General features: G+C 37.4%; 1 long non-coding RNA gene across 1 annotated transcript; it reads right to left on the bottom strand.

Moving 5' to 3' along the window:
- Positions 1-7,252: 7,252 nt before the first annotated feature.
- On the bottom strand, positions 7,253-14,633 carry LOC145559327 (uncharacterized). Its single transcript, XR_014092691.1, has 4 exons — positions 13,621-14,633; positions 10,347-10,445; positions 8,345-8,606; positions 7,253-7,890 (listed from the first exon to the last, which is right to left on the bottom strand). It is a non-coding gene; the product is annotated as an uncharacterized LOC145559327 (long non-coding RNA).
- Between the last annotated feature and the right edge of the window lie 8,792 nt (positions 14,634-23,425).

Genomic DNA, 23,425 nt, shown 5'->3' on the forward strand with positions numbered 1-23,425 from the left:
ATTTCTTACCTTTTCCATCAATGAGCATTCCTTTCCTTTGCAATCGATCATCGAATTCATTTGCAAAATAAAAAAATAATAATAATAAAAAAAAAATCAGTTACCGAACTAAACCCAAGGTACACCAATGACTTGAGGCACCTTTGCAACCATGTCATTCCCTGTTAACCGTTCAATCACATTCCATTTCTTCATCAACCATTTTGAGCCTCGTCTAACGTTTGGCCTTCATTTCTTCAACCCACATTCATTTAACCCTGGGATTGGAAGATGTGTAATTGTATAACATTCAAAAAGCAAGTAAAAAAAAAAAAAAAAGAAAGCAGCAAAGCAACAATAAAACAATGTCTAAAGGCAAGTGTTCCAATGTCTTTGATATGAACACGTCTCAAATTGCGTCTCTCATCGAGTGCTTGGTACCGTGCCTGAGAAACATGAATGCTAAGTGAGTGATGGACCGCATGATCTGAGATTGTCTACATTGATTCAAAAGAATAAAAAAAAGAGAAAAAAAAAAGAAATTCAAAACAAAAAAAAAAAAAAAAAAAAAAAAAAAAAAAAAAAAAAAAAAAAAAGTTGAAAATAAACTTGCAAAATTCAAAAATTTCAAATTCACAATTACACATCTTGGGGGCTTCTCTCGGGTCTTGAGCATTTTACCCCTTTTTTCCTTAAACCATCAACTTAACCACATTACAACCCTTGAAAGACCTCTTTGAGGTGTACATACACTTGTGCAAAGTTCGGTTAGAGCTACGTTCGGCCTAATTCCTAACGGATACGTAGGCAACCTCACATTGAGGTGCGGCCACATTCATATTCATATCCATGCATGATCGAGTCAAAGAATATCCAATGCTTATCCCTACCCATTTAGAGCTAGACTTGGGGGCTTGAACCCAAATCACATTAGCTTACTTAGCCTGAAGAGTCATCATCTTTAACTCTTCTCACGTCTCTTTCCATCGCTATAACCCTTGCAGCCAGCCTTAGTATCACATTCACACACTTCACTCACACATCCATATCCATATCAATCATCCTTCCCTTTAAGAGCCCTTTATCATGAAATCTTGTTTCAACACTGTGCATATTTCATCATATTTAAAGACAACATTCAGTAGAAGAAACATTGTATACTTGCTTAGCTTCCTGACCTGAGCAATGTTCATTGTTTCGCATAATGTGCTAAGAAACATTTATATATCAATGATTTTTAATCATACAAAGCATATCGTTCTTAGCTCCTTGACCTAAGCAACGTTCATTATGCAATAATCACTATACGTGCTTAGCTTCCAGACCTAAGTGACGTTCAAAATCGCTTCTTTTCACCATATATGATGCTTAGCTCCATGACTTAAGTTCATTCATCTATCGTGTCACATGATGTAATTGTCCTTAGCCTCCTGGCCTAAGAACATGCATCATGCATACATTATTTTCAGGACAAACAATTCAATCCATATGATTCATTTCGTCTTGCTCAAGGAGGAAGTTCAAAACTTCTCTCCCTTTTCATTATTTTATTTTGGGGAAGTTCAAAAAACTTTTTCCAAGTTTTCATCGAAGGAAGTTCGAAAATAAAAGTTCAGTTTTCACATCTTTCTTTTTCGGGAGAAAGTCGGTACCCTCCACTCATGACAAAAATTGACGAAATTTTTTTGCTTTTGCATCTTCCTTTGCTTGTGTCTGCACACACACATATACACACATACACACACTCACAAGTCATACACATGTCATGTCACATCAAGTCAAACTTGGTCAAGTTAGTGGTCAAGTCAATCACAGTATATACGAGTCCATTGGCAAATTTATTTTTGCAGGTCTTATCTACAGCCCACGTCCAGGGACAAACGGACCATCTACAGCCCACGTCTGGGGACAAGCGGACCATCTACAGCCCACGTCTGGGGACAAGCGGACCACCATCATTTCATGACGCAAGGTTCTCGATACACAGAGACTTGCAATCTCATCATCTTTCGACTTTCCTCAAGCATGGAAAGTATTATCCGGTGGATTTTTCTTCAAGTATAGAAAACCGCCAAATCGGACTTTCCTCAAGCATGGAAAGTATTATCCGGTGGATTTTTCTTCAAGTATAGAAAACCGCCAAATCGGCTTTCCTCAAGCATGGAAGGCATTATCGGTGGAATTCTTCAAGCATAGAATGACACCATATTCATCAGTCGGCTTTCCTCAAGCATGAAAAGCATTTCAACAAATGTCACTCGGTGGATTCCTCCAAGCTTAGGAAGCTGCCAAATTCGTTTGTCACCGATACACTGGTGCCAGATACGTATTCTATCCCTTTACTCTTTTATATGTGGAATTAACATTTTTCTGTAGGTATCGGCGTATGCAGAGTGATTTAGGATCGCAGAACGTCTTAAATCATTCTCCGTCCTTATCGGGTACTTTGACTATCGTTTTCGAAACTGACGTTTCTACAAACTCAGTCAAAGTGGGGGCTTCTGTAGACACCTAAAAATGTCTCCCCAAAACCAAACCAGATGATAAATAACCTTTCACCGCCACTATTGGTTGGGTTTAGTATTTAATCCCGAGAGTGCTTAAAAAATCGTATTTTATTAAATTCATACTATTAAACCGTCCATGGATTAGTCTTGATGTTTGGTAAAAGCATAGTTTTAATTTCAGCCCAACTTATTTTAAGTCCAAACCTTTTTTTTATTTTATTGTTTTTGGCCCAAACCCTTTATTTATTTTTATTTAATTATTTTCTTATTTTAGCCCGAATAATAAAAAGTCAGAAAAGGCCCGAAATTATCAATCGACACTTCAAATGCCGAAGGAAATTAGGGTTAAAAATGTATTTAGACGGAAAAGCAGGCTGGAATTTCCCGCGCCACGGCAGGTACCTACCGTGTCACGGGAATCCTTCCCGTCTGACGGTGGGATTTCCCGTGACACGGGAGGTCAGCCGTGACACGGGACATTCCGTGTCTTTTCCGCGTAAACCCTTAACGCGTTTTTTATCCCGTTTTCTGAAAATTTCCCGCGTCACATCAATTATGTACCGTGTCACGGGAAAGTGTACCGTCTGACGGTGGAGCTTCCCGTGTCACGGTACAGTTTGACCGTGTCACGGGATACTTTTTTAGGGTTTTTATCATTTTAGGGTTCCGTGTACTCCCTCAGCACATTTTCCCTATAAATACCCCCTCAGTTATGATGTACGAGGAACCGAGAATTTTATTATTTTATTTTCTCTCTTCTATGCTTTAGCCTAAACACTAGCCTACCCTTTTTCACTTCAAAATTCCTTCTTCAAGCACTCAAAGGAGTCCATATTTTACTCGAGGTTCTGTCCTTAAGCCAAGGCGTGAAAGGTAGAACTGTTTGAGGGTTTGGCCCCAAAATCAACTTTATTATATTTAATTTAATTTAATTATTGTTTATTTATTTCCTTGAAGTTACTAACTCGTTTATTATTTTGTAGTTGCAAACAAACAAAATCAAAGTAAGGATCATGCTCCTTTTATTTTTATTATTTTTCTAACGATTTTATGTTGTTGGAATTGTGATTAAATTGGTTTTAATATTAATGTTGTTTTATTATATTATGATCACCATATTGCATGTTTAAAGGGAATATATAATTGAAAATCACGCCTAATAAGATAATTTGGACAACCGGTTTAGGGTCCTTTTAATCTTATTATTAATTGAAGTGATCACAAATATTTTAGAATTATGTGTGCATTAATGTTCCACCAATTTAGTTAAATAATAGTTTGGAGCGAATTGAATTATTGTTTGTTTGCCTTTGAGATCACAGGAATGCTTTTCACTATAAGAATCGAGTAGAGGCCAATACGGGCGAATGTGACTCCATGACTCACTTCGTACCATCATCCCCGATCCTCCTTTCGTGGTTCGGAACCATATGGAGTTAGTAATCTCATGGATTATGAATGGGGTGTAACCTTCACGGGTCAATCGTTGTTGCCTATCGTTGTCCCTTATCGTGGTTGCCTTTTTATGATCCGTGAACGGTTTACAAGTTCCTTAAAAACTTGTTGGCGGCTCCCTACTTTATTTGTCCCTAATCGTAATGTCAATTCCCACTTCCTATGAGTGCCAAGCATATTCACACATGCTTTTAACGTAGGCGCACTTCGAGCGACGCCTACAATCATATATCGATCACAGTGGGTCAACAATATTTGTAGTTTTTGATGAAGACGCTAAGAAACTAATAGGACAAGATGCAAGTACTCTTTTTGAGGCTCATACTTATGAAAAGGTTTTCATTATTGTTTTTTAACAATAGTTTAAAGATAAAATTGTTCTATAAATGTTTTTATCACTTATTTCAATCAATATTGATATATCAAAGATCATAAAGATGATGATAATGACAATGAAGATGATGATACACAAATTCCAAAGATGATTGCAAATATCATTGGAAGAGAGTTAGTGTTCAAAGTTAAAATCACCGCTAATAATCGTACAGCAAATCGACAAACTTTTACGGTGATGAGAATTCTTGACAAAAGTGTCGTTGAGGTACTAAATAATTGTTACAAGTATTTAATGTTTATTTAGAAGTCATGAATTTTAAATTTTAATTTCTCAAAATTTTACATAAATAATTTTGATGTAGAATAAAGATGTCATAAAAGGTAGTGAAGATGCTTCAAAAGATGAAATTACAGTCATCGAAGAAACCGCAAAACGCCCTTTTGATAATATCGATTCAACGAAAAAGGATCATGATTCATCCGACCAAATCACATCAAAGAAGATAAAGGTATCTATATTTTAGAATATATATAATTCATTTAGATATTTCTGACTAATTCTAATTTTATCTTATAAATTATAATTTAATAGTATACTAATATTAACACTTTAATCTGTATACTTTGTGTATGATGCAGGTTTAGTGTTATGAATCAAGGAGACAAGGATTCTCTCGAAATATAATAAAACTCCATGTTCAAGAAATAGAGATTTAGATGATAGGAACAAATAATACTTATGTTAGCCTTTTAATTTAGTTAATCATGTAACAACTTTCGAGATTCTAGAAGATAGTTTTTATTTTATACTTCGTATATGTTTTATTATTAACATAAAATCATTTACTTAATAGTTTTGTTTACCTTTATTTTTGAATTGTTATATCAATATTAATTTTATTACACACCCTAATAATTGCTTTTAATACAAGTATAACACCCTTGGTATAATAATAACAAACAAATACATATAAAGAATAAGCAAAGATGATAAATCGTGCCCACATTGATTGATACATATTAATTATTTAGTTTAAAAGTAAAAAATAGGTAAAAATTGTTGGAATTACAATATGGTAATACACTTCCGAATTACAATATGATTAAAAAATAAGTATGATTTTTTAACACTACATAATTTTCTTGACACTAATAAGGGAATAAGTAAGATTTTTTAACACTACATCAAGTTTACCAAAAATGCCATGGAATTGGAATCAGTGCATATCCTTATTAAATGATGCTCAACTTTTAGCCGAAAGTTAGTCGTAATTCAATAGTTTGTTAGAACAAAGATCATAAATTATAATACAATATTAAAAAAAAAATAATAGTAACTATAACAAGAGTTTATATATATATATTTTTTTTAACGAGAAAAAAGTTTATAAGATAAGATAAAGTTTTCCGTAAAAAAAAAAATAATAAAGATAAGATAAAGTTGAGAAATTTACAACACAAATATTTAAAAAAAGCGCGTTTCCACTATTTTATTGTGTGGCAAGAAAGAAGAGAAAGAATTTCATTCCCTAAATAATTTCACACGTGACTTTTCCCCAAAATTACTTCTCTCTCCTCATTCTCTTTTATGAACTTTGCTCTATCAAGGCCATTGCTGAAAGCTTTCTCTCTCTTCAATTTGCTTTTATTTCTCTCTTCAATGCAAATGATGCCATTGCAAGACCCAAACACCTGAACTCCCTGAATTGAGAGTGGGAGCTGGACCTCTAAGAAAGAAATCTTGTCATGGTCGAATTCTGCAGAATAAAGAGATTGATAACAGAAGAGAAGATGACGATCGGAGTTGGAAATTAAGGGTTGATTGAGATGAAGTTGGATGAAATTGGGTGCTTTGATTAAGGAATTCCAGAATTTATAGACGCATTTGAAGCGTACAACTGATTTAATAGATAATTGTGAGAGAATCTCTGTTATTATCTCAGTCGGAAGTGTCGCCATTGTTGCCGCTCAAGCTCCAGAAGTACAGTCACGCAGACACGCGGTGTTGGAGGCTGCCTAATGGGCGGTGCTCGAACAAGTTTGAATGGGCTTGTTTGAAAATGACGGTGGTTCAATATTTGTGGGTGAGTTGGGTTTGTTCGTAAAAATGGAGGTTCTAATTTTGCCGGGTTTCTTCGATTTTGATTTTTATATTTTTTTTTTTAAGAATTTTGATTTTGATACTCTGTTTTGCATTTGTAGCTTAATTACTTTTGTAAAAAAAAGGTTCACTTTTGTGGAAAAAAAGGGTCACTTTTGTGATAAAAAGGATCACTTTTGTAAAATAATGATCATTTTTGTGAAAAAAGAAGTTATTTTGGTGAAAAAAAAGGTCACTTTTGTGAAAAAAAGGGTCGGTTTTGTGATAAAAAGGGTCACTTTTGTAAAATAATGATTATTTTTGTGAAAAAAGGGTCACTTTTGTAGAAAAAAAAGGTCACTTTTGTGAAAAAAAGGGTCACTTTTGTAAAATAATGATCGTTTTTGTGAAAAAAGAAGATATTTTTGTGAAAAAAAGGTCACTTTTGTAGAAAAAAAAGGTCACTTTTGTGAAAAAAAGGGTCACTTTTGTAAACATATGAGTCACTTTGTAAAAAATAAAGGGTCACTTTTGTAAGAAAAAAGGGTCACTTTTCGCAAAATGTTCGATGTACAATAAAATTATTGTAAACCGGGGGCATGCAAAAGGAATTGAATTTACAATAGTTAGTCTTCATCCTTTAAATTTTATTATGATAAATTCTACAACATGATACTTATTTATATTTTTTATATCATAATCTTATTGAATATAAGATAAACTTGAGAAATTTACAAATTTAGTCTTCACCCTTATAATTTTTTTATCATAAATTCTACAACATGAGATAAGACTGATATTTCCACTTGCGTATATGAGTTCATATAGCTAATAAGCTAATTTGGAATTTTTACTTCTTTATATTTATGAATAAGCAAAACTTTGATACACAAAATACAAAACTTGCAACTTTTGTTACAAAAAACTCACAATGAACTCAGAAATCAACAAAATAGTTTTGCAAAGAGAAAGAAGAAAAAGGAGACGGATGATAATCAATGAAAAAAGACAACAAAGACGATTGGAAACAACATCAACAAACGTGCAATTTCATTACAGGACCTCCGCAATGAACCAAGAAACTAACAAGAATGATCCAGAAATTGACAAAAAAAATTTGCAAAGAGAAAGAAGAAAAAGGAGACGGATGATAATCAATGAAAAAAGACAACGAAGACGGTTGGAAACAACATCAGGTATGTCATCTGAAATCTACCTAATTTCTAACCGTACACATTGAACCAATGCAACAGATTCAAACAAGTATATAGAATTTTACATTAAATGCAATAACATTTGAGAAATATGCTACTAAATAAGAAGCAAATACTCTCACTTGATTATAAATAGATTTCCAGAACATCCATACCTTAGACTGCTGATTAAACTTATTGTGTATATCAATAATTTATAATACCTTCTAAGCAATTAGACTATGCATGATATTTATTAAATTTTGCAGACTAGCAAAACTTATAGTCTAATTTAATTTGCAATATATTTGATTGATTAAAGCAAACCAGCAGACAGACCCTGCACCAAAAAGAGTCCAAATGAGATAGATGACCCATAAGTGTATTAAAGCAGCCAAATGAATAACTTCAAAAAAAAAACCCAATTAATATAAGGAAATACATCTAACATTGCAAATCAATTAACAAAATGACAAACTCAATCACCATAGGATAGCACGTTATTTCCACAATTAATTCATGTCCCATTATACTACCAATCTGCTGAAAGTCTAATTTAATTTGCAAGATATTTGATTGATTTTAAAATGCAGGAACTACAAATGAGAACAAGAAATATGTGTGTTTAGGACCACCTGAGTATGAATGTCCAGATTGTAAAGCACAAATGTGGTATGAAGAGAGGGTAAAGAAAGGGAGCAGCAAGAATTGCACAACCTTTAACATGTTTTGTCGAGAAGGGAAAATACAATTGCCAAAATTAAAAGAACCTCTAAAGCTCTTAGCAAACTTACTAGATTACAGGGGAGATAGAAGCACTGCAATGTTTAGGCAGCTTATTCGTCCTTACAACTCATGTTTTGCCTTCACTTCGATGGGGGCTAAAATTGATGCTTCAATAAACTCAACTCCAGGCCCGTATGTTTTCAGAGTTAGTGGGCAGAACTATCACCGCATAGGATCGCTGCTCCCTGTTGATGACAAACAGCCATCATTTGCTCAACTATATATATACGATGGAGCTGCTCCAGAGATCAATATGAGAACAAATGCCGTCTGCAAAAATGATAATAGCCCAGAATTAGATTCAAATTTACTTACCAAATTGAAAGACATGCTAGACAAAGTGAACCCTCTAGCTCAAATCTTTCGCAAGGCACAAGAAAGAATAAAACAAATGACAGGAGAAAATTGGATCATCAAGCTATTAGAAACAAGGAACAACAAAATAAGGTATACAATGCACCAACATCATCTGAGATAGCCGCTCTAATAGTCGGAGATATTGGACACAACACTTGCGGAAGGGATATTATAATTGAGCACAAATCTGAAGGATTACAAAGAATCAGTGAACTGCATCCAAGTTTCATGGCTCTATAATACCCTCTACTTTTCCCATATGGTGAAGATAGCTACCATCTTGGGATATTTTACAACAATAAAAAAGAATCCGGAAAAGGCAAAAGAAAGTGTGTAACAATGAGAGAGTATTATGCATATAGGCTGCAAACTCGAAAAATAGAAGCCCAAACTCTAATTCGTGGAGGCCGACTATTCTCACAATTTATAGTTGACTGCCAATGTGCAATCGAAGAAGAAAGGTTGTCATATATCCGACACCACCAGCCACAACTTAGGTGTGAAATTTACAATAATCTCAGAGATGCAATGGTGAATGGAGATACAACCGGGGCCGGAGTGGGGAAAAGAATAATCCTGCCCGCATCTTTCACGGGAGGCCCAAGATATATGTACCAAAACTACCAAGATGCAATGGCAATTTGTAGATGGTATGGCAGCCCACATTTGTTTATAACATTCACTGCAAACCCAAAATGGCCTGAAGTAGAAGAGATGATGAATCACATAGAAGGACAAAAAGTGGAAGATCGGCCCGATATCATGGCACGAGTTTTTTAAGCTCAAGTTAAAGCAACTAATGAAGTGTCTAAAGGAAGACCACTACTTTGGACCTGATGTGGCAGGTACGAAATTAATGATAAAAAAAAAGCAACTAATGAAGAGTCTGTTGTTGATTATTTTATAACTACATTGCATTAGTTTGACAATAAATTTTTTTTGTAAAAATATTTAACTGTAATTTTATCAAAACAGATGTCTGCACAATTGAGTTCCAAAAGAGGGGTTTGCCACATTCCCATATACTTCTATGGCTACAGCAAGACAGAGCACAAATAACGCCACAGTACATAGATAACATCATTCAAGCAGAAATCCCGGACAAAGAAACAAATCCAAATTTGTTTGAGATTGTATCACGTTACATGGTTCATGGCCCTTGCGGTAATGCAAATCCAAATTGTGCATGTATGGTAGATAAGAAATGCAGCAAAAATTTCCCAAAATCATTTAATCAAGATACTACTATCGACAGTAATGGTCAGCCCATATATAGGAGGGACAACGAGAGGTAAATACACATGATTGGTTAGGCTTTTTAGGGACAGAATAACCATTTTCATCATAATTGGTTTTATTTTTAATTTACAGCAATAAGATTTATACATGCTTATATACCAACATACATGACTGATGCTTATACAAATACACATTAATGAAAACAGGTTTATAAAAAAAGGTGATCATCTCATGGACAATCGGTCAATAGTGCCCTACAATGCAGGACTGTTAATGATGTTTAATGCACATATCAATGTAGAATGGTGCAACACTGCAAGAGCAATCAAGTACCTTTTCAAGTATGTGTGTAAAGGACCAGATAGGACAACCATGATCATAACCGGCGACGAACAAGATGAGATAAAAACATACCTTGACTGTAGATACATCTCAGCATGTGAAGCTGCATGGAGAATCTTCGAGTTCGAAATCCAAGAAAGAACTCAAGCGGTAATGCGCCTGGCTGTACACCTAGAAGGAGAACAAGCAGTAGTGATGAGAGACAGCGATAGTTAGAACTTTGTGATAAATAAAGAAGACATTAATGAGACAATGCTGACAGAATGGATGAAAACCAATGCCATCGATGAAAAAGCAAGGACGTTAACATATGCAGAGTTTCCCACAGAATATGTGTGGACAACCACTGAACAAATCGATGAGCTTGGGAATAAAAAAAAGAAAAAGTCGTGGGCAAGGAGGCAGGAACGTAAATGCATCGGCAGAATTACATATGTTCATCCTACTGCAGGGGAGAGGTACTACCTTCGCCTACTACTCAACATTGTTAAGGGGCCTGAAACCTTTGCGGAAATTAGAAAGATTAATGGACAAGTGTGTCCTACATACAAAGAAGCTTGCTACGTACTAGGCCTACTCAACAACGACAAAGAGTGGCATGATGCTATACAAGAAGCAAATCAGTGGGCAATGCCAGCGCAATTGAGGGAACTTTTCGTCACCCTACTATTGTTCTGCGAAGTAACTGATATATCAACACTATGGGAATGCAGCTTCAACGCCCTCTCAGAAGACATACAGCGAAAAAAGAGAAGGTTGTTCAAACATCCAGAACTCATACTTACAGAGGATCAGATAAAGACATACACACTGCTTGAAATTGATAGGATTCTGGTGAAATTCGGAAAGTGCTTGGCAGATTTCAAAGACCTACCACAACCTGATTTTACAGAAGCAGAAACTATAGAAAACAAGCTTATTGCAGAAGAAAGACTTTACGACATCAAACAACTGAAGGAAGATTGGTCCAAAAGAATAAAGAACTTGAATAAAGAGCAGTTAGATGTTTATGGCAAAGTGGTGCAAGCAGTTGAACAGGACACAGGGGAGATATTTTTCTTATACGGCCATGGAGGGACTGGAAAGACATATTTGTACTGCACCATCACAGCAAAGCTTCGGGCAGATCGAAAAATAGTTCTGAATGTAGCATCATCAGGTAACACAATTTTAGCTCAATTATTTTAAAATCAGATTACATCTCCTCTATGTATACAATTAAACTAAGTTTTAAAAACACAAGTATTTCAAAAAATATATATATATAACTAACATATTTGGAATGACATATAAGGTATTGCGGCATTGCTTCTCCCAGGAGGAAGGACAGCTCACAGTCGATTTGAGATACCGATAGACCTACTAGAAAACTCAACATGTAACGTCAAACGCAACACCCAGTTAGCAGAACTCCTCCAACATACATCATTGATTATTTGGGATGAAGCACCAATGGACCATAGATACACATTTGAAGCACTTGATCGCACCATGAGAGATATAGTAGGACACAAAAAACAAGGGGCAGAAGCTAAGCTGTTTGGAGGCAAGGTTGTATTACTGGGAGGAGACTTTCGCCAAGTACTACCAATAGTCACAAAAGGAGGCAGACAGGATATCGTTCAGGCATCAATAAACAGATCCTACATATGGAATGCATGCAGCGTGTTCATTCTTAAGCAAAGCATGAGAGTAAGAGAAGGGGAAGCCAAGAACGAGAGCTACTATAAAAACAAACGGTTCAACGAGTGGCTTTTGGATATGGGTGATGGAAGACTTGAAACAAAATCTGAGGACCACGAAGTTGAAGGGACTTGGATTGAAATACCAGATGAATATTTGGCTGACGTTGGGGTATCTGAACTACATAAGATAGTGGAAACCACTTACCCAGATTTTGAGCTAAGAAAATCTGACGACAACTATTTAAAGGAAAGGGCTATACTCACTCCGTTAAATGAGACCACAGACACCATAAACGAGTACATGATGAGCCTCTTGCCCATAGAAGAAAGGACCTACAAAATCTGTGATGAAGTATGCTTATCTTCTACTGAATGTGACCAACAATTCTCAGAATACCCAACTGAATATCTAAACAGCTTAAAATTGCCAGGATTACCGCACCACGAGCTTAAACTAAAGGTAGGAATGCCAGTCATGCTACTTCGAAATATAAACCCCCCACAAGGGTTATGTAATGGTACTAGACTGGTTATAACCCACCTAGGAAAGTTTGTAATTGAAGGAAGGATCATAACGGGGTCGAAACAGGGTAACAAATTCCTAATTTCCAGAATTGTGATGACATCTACGGACACCAAATTACCTTTCATATTAAAAAGAAGACAATACCCATTAAAGCCTTGCTATGCCATGACAATAAATAAGAGCCAGGGCCAATCGCTTTCATATGTTGGTGTTTACTTACCAAAGCCCGTGTTTAGTCATGGACAACTCTATGTGGCAGCATCAAGAACTACTTCCCCCGAGGGTCTAAAGTTCTTCATTGATGATTCCTACCAAAAATACAAAAGGCATACAAGGAACATTGTCTACAAGGAAGTATTCTCAAACTTGCCAAGCATGGTAGAGGATAGCCTCTAAAATCTTTTAATGTTTTTTGTAGACATCCAATGACTACTATTAAAGTTAAAATTTTTCTTCATTATTACTTTTGTATTTCATAAGTACAGAGTAAACACTCATTAGTAGCATCTTTCATCAAGCGTTGTCATAGTAGTCCTGTTTTGGAGCTTTGGAGTAAATCATTATCAGATGTTAAAGCTGTTTGGTTAAAAATGTTTAATACTGTTTATATCAAAATCAAATTTTGGTAAACACAGTAGTCATCATGTATGGATCTTTTACTTACTAAAATTGACAAATTTGCTGTTCAAATTTCAGTCAAAGTATTACAATTAAGGAAGGTAATCATTTTATTAGGAGCCTCTATATATGATTAATTTGTAGTTAAGCTGTTTTATTTAGTAGTACTCACAAGATTAAGGACAAAAGTCAACATTGAAGTTGTACTAATTTAGCCTTCTACCAACCTATTTCTATCATTAACTTTGTTTCGACAGCATAAACATCAGGTCTACCCAACTTATCCACATAATCTCTCTGTTTTTTTTTTTTTTAATTTGGTAAATAGAAATTTAACCAAAAACCACAGATGTAACTTACATGACTCACCTTATCTCTAAACATAACTGACACACAATTTATACCAAAAACATCAATATAAATCCATCCTATCACATGATTTACAAGAGTTGCAGCAAAAATAATTAGATTTCATTCAAAAAAGAGAAAAAAAAAAAGGGAAAACCACAATACTTACATTTTCGACCACTTCGTCAAGAACATGCAAACTTCTTTAGAAATCAATTTTAATGGTGGGTAACTCCAGCTTTTCCAACTTAAGAAAATGACAGTAACATGCATCAAGGGCCTTCAATTTCACAATATAAAATAGCCACACCTTCTTCTTTAGAAACCCCTAACTCCTTGGTATGAAATTAGACGAAATAAGATAACAATCAACAAGTTCAACGTGATTGAGGGGAAAAACCTCATTTGCGATTTAATTATTATTGGAGTTTAGATTCAGTTGATGTAAACAGAGAGTGAAATGATAGGGGGATAGTGTGATTGATTTCTGGGTTTGATTTGATTTGGTTAGGGTTAATAGGAGTTAATGAATTGATACGATAGAATAAAGAAAAGGGAAAGCTGGTAATAAAAAAATACGAAGTACATAGTTAGCGTGAGGAAAACAATTCCCAAAAGGAAAGTTTATAAGATTTCTTTTTTTCTTTTTTTTTTTTGAAAGAAGGAAAGTTTATGAGATAGCTAAAAATAAAAGTCAAAGATATTTTTTATTTTGAGGTAAAAAACATGGAGTAATTATTATGGATAATGAAGTCTTTTTTTACACTACTACTACAAGCTAAGCAACACAAAAGATCGTGTGTGTCAATATATCATGCTCGATTATTAGTATTCTCTTTTCAGATGAAAGGTTTTTTTTAAAAAAAAAAAAAAAAAAAGACAAAATTGAGAGGAATATTTTGGGAAAGTGAAATTTATCACCATCACCATCACGTAAATATAGAATTAATATATTAAAAAGAAAAAGAAAACAAAAACAAAATCAAAAAATTATTCTTATAGATAACAACTAAAAAAAATGATAAAATTTAATATTAACAAGAAAAAACAAATCTTAAAAAATGATATGAATAACAATTAAAAAAGAATAGATTATAAAGAATGATAAAATTTATATAGAGAAGATATGATGGATTGTATTTCCTTATAAATATGCCTTAATTAATTCACAATACATAGAAAAACGTTAATTGTGTTTTTTTTCATAGTCAGATACCCCAAGATTCATGGCTACACAAAGTGGTTGGAGATGAAGATGGAAAAAAAATTAATCTTATCACCGTCATTGATCGGAGGCACAAGAAATATGTACCAGAATTACAAATTTAGGGCTACAAAAGGGAATAGGATAATCATGTCAGCGTCATTCACAGGAGACCCAAGATACCTAAATCAAAACTACAAAAAAAAATAGAGTACTCTATATAGAGGTGTACAAGAGATCATTCTATTTGAACATCACAAATTGTTTTTTCTTAAAAATTTTTTTTTGATAATATAATAATAATAATAATAATAATAATAATAATAATAATTTTTTAATATTGAAATATTTTTATTATTCTTTTTGATTTTTGACATTATTATTATTATTATATGCTGATAATTTCTGGTAGCTCTGTGGACTATATAATATAATATACTGTATAATTGGTCATCGGTCCATTAATGAAAGTAATAGAGTTGTGACTTGTGTAGTTGCGTTGGCATGCATGAAACTAATATGTTCCTACGGTTCAAATCAATTGTAACACACATGTAAATTAAAGCATTCTTTCCTCTTAACAAATTACATCTTTTGCAATCCAAATCCAAAATGAACACAAACCGCAACACTTACCAACTATCCTAATGTCTTCAAATCCTTTTAATATTATTATTATTATTATTATTATTATTATTATTATTATTATTAGTATTAGTATTAGTATTTAATAAGACACAAATCTTAAATAATTTTAAAAATAAACCCGTGCGTCGCACGGGCTTCACACCTAGTTAATCCTAATTGGATTAGGAGTGGGATTAAATCCTTTGAACCCTCCACATGATCATTGGGTCGTAGGTAAGGTGGGCTTAGGTTCGGTTTGGACTCAGTTTAGTATTTTAGCCATCACTTATTCGTTATAACTCGGATTTGGGCTTATAATATATCGTTGGAAAGCTCTTTTAAAGCCCCATCCAAATATTCAATCATTGGAGCCAGATTATGGACCAAAATAAACTGGTCTTAACGTTTTTATAAAAAGGACATGAAATGAATGATTTTAAAGGACACGAAATGAATTATTTTGGGTTTAAAGGCACGAAATGAGGAAAATAAGTTATGGTTTGGTGAAATGGGTTAGGAATTGGGTTGGTTTATGAAATGTATTGGGAATGAATATGGATTAAAGCACTCCAAAGATTAAATACTCAACCCGACCAATAATGGCGGTGAAAGGTTGTTCATCATCAGGTTTGGTTTTGGGGAGACATTTTTAGGTGTCTATAACTTGTTTGAACGGTTTTGAATTTAAGTCTTCCGCTGTGTATCTTTGATAATTGCCTTAGCCGTTTTCACGGTGGCGGTAATGTCTTAGATATTCCTAAATCGTATTTTTAAGAGTATAATGGGTATTTCAAGGAAAGGAATTTCTAGGGTATTACACAAGGCTTCAAGGCGATAGGTTCCATCTCGGACCTCTACTCTGATTCGGTAGGGACCTTCCAATTTGGGGTTAACTTTCCGTCTTCATTGGCCCGGCTTACCGCTTCCATTTTCCTTAGAACCAAATCTCCCATCTTCAACGGACGCTTAGACACTCGGCGATTATATGCCCTGGTCATTCTTAAGCGATAGATTTCATGTCTGAGCGCCGCATTGCCCCTGGCTTCTGGAAGAAAATCCAGGGCGGTCTTCATGGCCTCCCAATTGGCCGATTCATCATATAACATCACCCGAAGGGTGGGCTCGTACATTTCAATTGGGAGAACTACCTCGGCACCATAGACCAAGAAAAAAGGAGTTTCTCCTGTGGAACTCTTTGCTGTTGTTCGTATGGACCATAACACATTAACCAACTCATCTGCCCATAGGCCGCCTGCTTTTTCAAGCTTGCGCTTGATTCCATTGGAGATTAGCTTGTTATAGGCCTCAACCTGGTCGTTGGCTTATGGTCGGCCGACCGAGGAAAACCAGTGAGCTATGCCTTAGTCACCCAACCATTCTTTGAGCTAGCACGTTTCAAACTGTGGCCCATTATCGAACACCATAGACTGAGGTACTCCATGCCGAGTGATAATATTCTTCCATATAAAAGCTAACACGTCCGTCCACTTAATCCCTCGGACGGCTTCGGCCTCGACCTACTTTGTGAAGTAGTCAACAGCTACTAACACATATTGCCTTTGACCAGACGCTGGCGTATACGGGCCTAAGATGTCCATGCCCCATTTGGCAAAGGGGAGAGGACTACTTATGGCCGATAGACTGTTTTTTGGACGGTGGATTAGGGTCGCGAACTTCTGGCATTTGTCACACTTTTTTACCATTTGCATGGCATCCGTATTGATACTTGGCCAGTAGTACCCTAGGTGGGTGGATTTTTCTGCCATGGCTCGTCCTCCAATATAGGAACCACAAAGCCCCTGGTGGAGGTCGTCCAGCACATCATGCCCTCTCTCTGGGGTGATGCATTTCAAGTAAGGCTTCATCACAAATTCTTTTTTGAATAACTCCCTGTTCTTCATCTCGAACCAGGCCGCTCTCTTTTTCATCAGCCAGCTCTCTTTCTGATCGGGCGAGAGTACTCCATCCCTCAAGTAAGAGATAATCCCATCCATCCATGTAGAGCTTCTGTCAATGATATGTACTGGCTCGGCCTCGATACTCCTCTTTTCCAATACTTCCCAAAACACTGATCTGGGGGTATCACATGATGCCGAGGATGCTAACTTGGAGAGGGCGTCCGCTTGATGATTAGACGAACGGGGTACTTGCTGTAAGGTAAAGTGCTTTAGGCTCTCGGCCTCTGCTTTAACCATCTTCAGATATTTCATCATAATCGGATCCCTTGCTTCCATGTCGCCATTTACCTGGCCGACTATTAGCTAGGAGTCCGAACTTACATCAACTTTTGTAGCTCCTGCCGCCTTACACATTCTAAGGCCGGCCAGGAGGGCTTCATAATCGGCCTCGTTATTATAGGCTTGGAAGTGGAATCTCAATGCATACTCATACTTGTCTCCTTCCGGAGATAAACAAATGACTCCTGCACCACATCCGGTCGCAGTAGCACTTCCATCAACACAGACTTTCCATATCTGATCCCCGACCGGCTGTAGGTCCGGCCTAGTCATTTCTGCCAAAAAATCAGCAAAATCTTGCCCCTTGATTGCTTTCCTGGGTTCGAACGTAATGTCGAAACCTCTAAGCTCCAAGGCCCATTTCAACATTCGGCCACTGGCTTCCAAAGTAGCAAACGACTTCTTCAACGGCTAATCAGTATATACCACAATTGAGTGGGCTAGAAATTATGGCCGCAGCTTCTTTGATGCCATGAATAGGGCAAGACCGGACTTTTCTATGGGTGGATACCTTAGCTCGGCATTGCGCAGTACGTGGCTAATGAAGTAGACTGGGATCTGATTGTCGTCCCTCTCAACAAGGAGGACAACACTTAAAGAATGATCTGAAATAGCAAGATACATGAATAACTTTTCATCTTTGAGTGGACTGACGAGCCGAGGTAGTGTATGCAAATGGCTTTTCAGCTGCACGAAGGCTACCTCAGCCTCCTCTGTCCACTCGAACATAGCTTTCTTCTTGATTGTTTGAAAAAAGTATCGGCACTTATCCCCTCATTTTGACAAAAATCGGCCGAGAGCAGCTAGGCAACCGGTCAATCTTTGCACTTCTTTGATAGTCCTCGGCGACTTCATATTTAGGACAACTTGAATTTTTTCAGGGTTGGCCTCAATTCCTCTCTGGTCGATTAAAAACCCAAGAAATTTGCCGGACTCAACACCAAATACACATTTCTTTAGATTTAGCATCATCTTACGCCGCCTGAGTTCGGTAAACGTTTCTCGAAGACCCTTCAAATGGTTGGCCGGAAGCTTTGACTTGACAATCATGTCATCAATGTATGCTTTTATATTCCGGCCGACCTGATCTCTGAAGACTGTATTGACAAGTCTCTAAAAAGTAGTTGGAGCATTCTTGAGACCGAACGACATAACTTTGTAGCAATAGAGTCCCAGCTCGGTCACAAAGGCAGTTTTTTCCTGATCTTCCCCCCAAAGTGGAATCTGGTGAAATCCAGAGTATGCGTCCATGAAACTCATAAGAGCGTGTCCGGGCGTAGAGTCAACCAGACGGTCGATTTTAAGTAGAGGGAAGCTATCCTTCGGACACGCTTTATTGAGATCAGTGTAATCCACGCACATTCTCCATGTTCCATTTGGCTTTTTAACCAGAACCACATTTGCTAACCAGTCAGGGTAATACCATTGTCGAATGAAACCTGCGTCTGTAAACACCCATTTGTGTCTCCCCAAAACCAAACCCGATGATGAGTGTCTTTCACGTCGAATCATAATCGAATGAAACGAAAGTGTGGAAAGGTCTAGTGTAGCGGAAAGTTTTATTTCTTTTCTCTTCTCTCTGTTTTTGAAAACTTTATTTTAAGAAAACAGCCAATCCAGTTTGGTTGGTCCATGATATGGGTCCAATAGTGGTGTAGTTGGATGGGGCTTGCAAAGACCTTTCCAACGATATATTATAAGCCCAATTCCGATGAATATTGAGGAAGTTATGGCCAATTTACTAAACTGGGCCCGGTTTGAGCTTTATGTACCGCCTAATGATCTAGGGGAGGGCCTAATATAATTTATAATTCCTAATGCAATTAGGAATGGTTTTAGTCTTCTAGAAAATTCTAGAAGGTTCTTTTCATTCCTAATTAAATTAGGACTCTTCAGAGTTTTAATCAAGATCAAATAGCATTTTCGATGGAATTATATTATTTTATCTTCCAGTACGGGAAATTTATCAGATTTTTGAAAACGCGTTGAAAAACAGTTTGGCGTCCAACCCCAGGCCTTGGCGCCTAGAACCAGGATTGGCGCCAGGCGCTAGCCATTGGCGCCTGGCGCTAGCCACTGGTGCTGGCGCCAACTAGGCAGGGCTGGCGCCAATGCTGTTTTGCGATCTTCAGACTCTGTTTTGTTAAATTATCTTTTTTGGATGATTTTCTCTATAAATATCGTATCAAAAACTCCGTTTTCATTCACCAATTACCAATTATCAATTACCATCTATCAATTCTCATTAACTCTCTTCATTCGCAATTCATTCATCTACAAATCATTCATCTTCATCTTTCATTCATCAATTTTTAATAATATTGATTCTTTAGAATTCTTTTCTTTCTTGCTTTTTAATACAAATTTTCGCATTCACAAGATCTTGAGACACCTAGCCATATTCGAAGTTGCCTTCGCCCTACACGTGAAAGGTTTTAATTTCTGAGGGTTTGGTCCCAAATCTCTTTTTTGATTATTTAATTTAATTGCTTTGATTATTATTTTCCTTGAAGTTACTAACGTGTGTATTTTGTTATTAGAAAAAGGTACGAGGCATCCAAGTAAGTACTTTAATGGTTTAATTGATATTATGATGTAGAAACCATGCTTAGATTGTTATTTTGATTCCTAGTATCATGTCTAGGGTAACTTTAATATCAAGTATGATTAAAAGTACGATGCTTCCTATGTTCTTCCTGATATTTGTTTATGCTAATTTTTGTCAAGTGGGATTGAATATCAAAATCTAGGCTACGGATCAACTAAGCAAAATATAGTGCAAAATAAAGAAGAAAAATAGATGACACAAGGAATTGGTGACGCGGAAAACCCAAGGAAGGTAAAAACCGCGGGTAGAATGAGGATCTACCAAACTTTCACTATGCCGAAAAAATGATATTGAATTACAAGTTTTTGATGTAGGATGAAGACTTGAAACCTCTGCCCTGTTCGCTGCTGCTGCCCCCCTTATATAGACGGTTTGCTAGGTTATGCCCTAGCCGTTGCAAGGAGATAAGTTCATCCCCCTGATTCTCGGATTTCAGTTGCTGAAAACATCCTTCTTTTGTTCTGAATTCTATCGGAATGATTTGGCTGAGTTTGGACTAAATCCTTGCTTATCCTTTTCCTAGAAAATAGGGTGTTGTTATTTGACTTGGTCTTTCGTCGATGCTAACAATGCGTCGTCGAGCGTACGGCTTCGTCGAGGAGAGTCTTCGTCATTGATCTTCATTGACTACCGTTGACTGACTTTTGCATATTTTTATCCATAACAATTTGCCCCTAATTGCTAAAAACGTGGGCGACTATACACTTTTTGGGCAATTACTAAAAAATAAAAGATAAAAATACAAAAAATACGAGACAAAAACAAAAGATGACCAAAATTCGAATTATCTGAAGGGCGGTTTCGTCATTTGACTTGCACGTTCTTCAGAGCAGTTACTCAACTTCTCCCACTTCCTCACTCTAACCGTCATTTCATCCTTTATTAATTCTGCAACACGCTTCGCGCTTCCCCAAACTTCTACTCTCTTCCACTCTTTACTTTTCAATTCCTCTTTTCCTTGTGAGTTTCCTCCGGTGGTTTGGTGGCAGCGTGTGGCGGCGATTTTAAACTTCCAGCATCTTCAACTTCCAGGTAATCTACTCTATTTCCCTTTGCATTAATCAATTTTTAGGTGAAATGTCGAGCAAAATTTCCAAAACTAGAACTAGGTTTTCTCTTCGCGTTGTTGAAAGACAAGGAACAATTGTTTCACAGCAGAGTTTAGAGTCTCAATCTGGGTCGTTGATGGCTCCAAACATGATGAGCGATTTCGTCAAGATGGCGGGTTTCCCCGGCACTACCTTTGCTTATATTCCGGGACCCGGCCAGACGGTGGCGGATTGTCTTGAGGATTTCGTGGTTTTCTTTAGATACCCTTTTGCTGAAACGACGATTAAATTCCCTTTCCCACCTCTGGTTCGTTCTTTCTTTGAGGTTCTGGGCATTAGCCCGGGGCAATTGATGCCGTCCGGCTGGAGGATTTTATCGGTGATAGTGGAGTTAACCAAAGATTGGGAGGATCCTTTTACTTTGGAAGATTTGGCGGTAGGATACGAGATAAAAATGGCAGAAAGTGGTTTCGTCAGTTTGTGCAAAAAAGGAGATCGGTTGGTTTTAAATACTGATGTGAATGATAGGGGTTGGAAGAAATGGTTCCTGTTTGTAAAGAGGGTGTCGTTGGGTAACGATGGTTTGTGGTTGACGGAGGGATGGCCGACGAAGGGTAAGTTTATCTATGGCGTTCGTATTCCCACGGTTTGATTTTAGCTAAAATGGTTTGATTCTTTTTTCCATGATGCAGAGTTGGATCTGGACTTCCTCGAGTCGCCGGAAACCTCTTCGTCGAAGGTAAAAAACTTTCTTGCCATCAACCCTTCAGCAAGGACGTTTGCGCGGAAGAAGAAGGCGACGAGTGACCAAGCAGGGCAAGAGCAAAGTACTCCGCTGAGCACACCAAACAAGGTGGAAGATTCTGAGGAAACAATGTCGACTCGTAAGTAGTTGCTCGATTACGTTACACTTATGTCATTGCTTTGCGACTGACAGTTTTGAATGTTTTTCTAGAATCGGCTGCTCAAGGCGTTCGTCGAAGTCGAAGCTTGACTCAACAAGAGGCTGACTTGCGAATGAGGAGAAAGCGAGGGTTGGCATCTCAAGAGCAGCGACCGGGGCCAGTGGCCGAGAAGGTGGAGCCTATTCTGGCTTCGCCACCTGAGAGAACGGTCGACGAATCGGGAACTATTACGCTATCGACGACCCCTCCACGCAAGCAGCAGAAAACTAACGACGAGTCCTCGGCTCCTGATATCTTGATGCGTTTTCCAGCCAATTTCTTGGATCGTCGCAAGGATGATCAACGTTCCTTGTTTCCTGCCCTGAATCAACTGTTGTTTCCCAGGTCTAGGGAGATGTTAGCTGGTTCGTCCGTTCTGGACATAGCATCTGAAGCGGCTTCCGTCCATTTATATGTAAGCTTTCATTTTGGCTTTGTTTTTACCTGTTGATTTGGTTGGCTTCAAAGTTGATAATTGGGTGTGTGCTTGGTCAGTGTCTGCAAAATTCTTTGGTGTTGAGGGATAGGGTGATTGGGCTAGCCAAGGAGATGCAAAGGATGGATGGCGCTGCTAAGAACAGTGAGGCTCAACGCAAGACCGCCGTCAATGTGTTTCAGATGACCAAGAAGGAATTGGACGAGACAAAGAAGAAGGTAGAGGACCTAGAAAAGCAAGTGCAAGATTGGTCGAAGGCGACGGAGGAGGAGACTCAGAAACTCAAGGATCAGCTGAAAGAACAGGCCAAGCACTTGGAGGATAAGGTGGAGATCATTGCTACCAAGGACGAGGCTTTATCGAAGGTCCAAGACGAGCTGACGTCAACTCAGAAGGAGTTGGACGACGCGCTGGATGATTATGCTGAATTGGATATCAAGGTAAGGGCTAAGCTGATGAAACAGTTTTTGGATGGAAAGGCTTCAGAGTGGCGTCCTCAGGAGGTGATCGACCGTTTTCTTGCAAATGGCGGGATGCTCGATGAGTTGGAAGAGGATGCTGCGGTGGCGTCGACCGCGGATTCGGGTCCTGGTCCTTCTGTTACTATTGCATCGTCGGTTGCTGCACCTGATGTTCAGTCCATCGAGGATTATCCTATGATTGCCGGCGACCAGCCGTCCATTGTCGAAGATCAGCCTGCTGCTGTCGCTGACCAACTCGTCGATGGTGCTGAGGAGCCGCGGGTTGAAGTAGTCGACGATAATGCTCGGGTTAATGACGTCGTCAAGGAGGTCGTTGACGGGCTCACTGCTGGTGAGGCCGATGTTTGAAGGTCGTCGTTTGTGACGGTTTCACTTTTGCTGTGTGTT

This window comes from Chenopodium album, chromosome 9 (assembly GCF_948465745.1).
Source record: "Chenopodium album chromosome 9, dcCheAlbu1.1, whole genome shotgun sequence".
NCBI classification, from domain to species: Eukaryota; Viridiplantae; Streptophyta; class Magnoliopsida; order Caryophyllales; family Amaranthaceae; genus Chenopodium; species Chenopodium album.